We start from the raw sequence: 1,786 nt of genomic DNA, 5'->3' as shown, positions 1-1,786 counted from the left end.
TTCACTCAGTCTTGGATCTATGATAAAACAAAAAAACAAAACACTTGCCTTTAGTCATCGATAGATGTGATACAGATGGGAAAACGTTGCCTGTGGCTTTCAAACATTCATTCACTTTATTATTTTTATTTTATGTGTATGAGTGTATTGCGTGCACGTATGTGTGCGCTTCCCTTTCATGCAACGCCCACAGAGGTCAGAAGAGGGCCTCGGATTCCCTGGAACTGGAGTTACAGATGGTTGTTAGCTGCTCTATGGGTGCTGGGATTGGACCCTGATCTTCTGTAAGAGTAGCCACGGCTCCTGACTGCTGAGCCACCTCTAGCCCTCAAATATTCACTTTTGAAAAAGTGGCATTTTTGCTTGAGGATAACACACTCATCCTTGTTCTTCCCTTTCCCGTAGCATAGGACAATGATCCTTGGAGGCGGGAAGAGGAATGTTGTGTGAGACTTCAACTCATGGACAGCAAGGCTGGAAAGAAGGGTGGAGTGGAGCAAGCTGGTGATCATCACTGTATCTCATGTATGTGGATTTTAATTATTCTTTAACATTCTTGCCCTTGCATGCCTGGAATTTGACGACTTCCTATTGGATCTCATTTTGCAAAAATGGAAGATAATTGATAAAAACTGTGTGAACGTTCTGCGACAGTGTTGCCCGATTCTCAGACAGCTACTGTTAAGATCTATTTTCTTTGCCTGCAATGCTTTGGATGGTGAATGGGTAGGTTCACTGCAAAGGGTCCATTGTTTCTCAGCCCAGTCAACTCATGTATTGCCTCATTCATGGGTTACTCCTGAGGCATCCTTAATATAAACCCCTAATTAGCCTTGGAGTTCTTAGGTATTTACATCTGTTGGTGACTATTACAGAGTTTCACAACTGGTCACACACAGAGAATAAGTGTCTGTGAGATGCCCAGCCCTACTTGACACATCTACAGTGGAACCCCCACACCTGAGGCTCACAGAACATAGTGAATCAGGGGAGAAGAGAGAATACTAATGCATTTCTCAATTCTCACCAGCAAAGCTTTCTCATGCAACAGAGGGTGGTTAACATAGATGGCCGCAACTGGACAAAGTGTAGAGAAGAAGAACGCAGAGTGCGTGTCCCTGGATAGGACTCCTATTAAACTTCACCATGACTCAGGGACTGTTGCAGAAGAGAGGACAGAAAGATTGTAAGAGCTGGGGCTGGTGCATGATCATAAAGAAATAGTTTTCTAGGCAGCTGGGAAATTGCTCATATGAACTTACAGCAATGGTGTTAGCATGCACAAGACCCATGCAAACTCAAACACACAAAAACTCAGCATAGAACTGGGGAAACAGGCAGGAGGCCCCAACCTTAGCCGAGGAACTACTGACTGCTGATTACTGCTGGGTAAGGGAGAGTTGGTCTTCTTTTAAAAAGAAATAATTTTTATTATATAAAAATTTATAGACTACTATCCTCAGGCCTCTTGGGGTAAGTCTATAGTGCAGCTCTCTGCGCTGGGACTCCCTAAGCCACATTCACCCTTCCATCCCCCCCCCTCGCCGTTCTATACTCTTAGTTTGAGCCCTGCGCCACTCCTAGTCTTGGGGCCCCAGACACCTGGGGAACCAATACTGCTTCCTGACCCTTCTCACCCAGAGCAACCCAGTCCCTTTCTTGGGCTCCAGGAGCACCACTTCTGGTCCTGGCCCCGCCCTCACCTCGCTCTGCTTCCCTGGGCCTCCACCACCGGCTAACTCTCCTAGCCTGCACTACTATCCTCAGGCCTCTTGGGGTAAGTCTA

The sequence above is a fragment of the Nannospalax galili genome, unplaced genomic scaffold (assembly GCF_000622305.1).
Source record: "Nannospalax galili isolate Female #2095 unplaced genomic scaffold, S.galili_v1.0 scaffold824, whole genome shotgun sequence".
Classification (NCBI taxonomy): Eukaryota; Metazoa; Chordata; class Mammalia; order Rodentia; family Spalacidae; genus Nannospalax; species Nannospalax galili.
The sequence above is the reverse complement of the archived record's forward strand: the minus strand, read 5'-3'. Positions refer to the sequence as shown.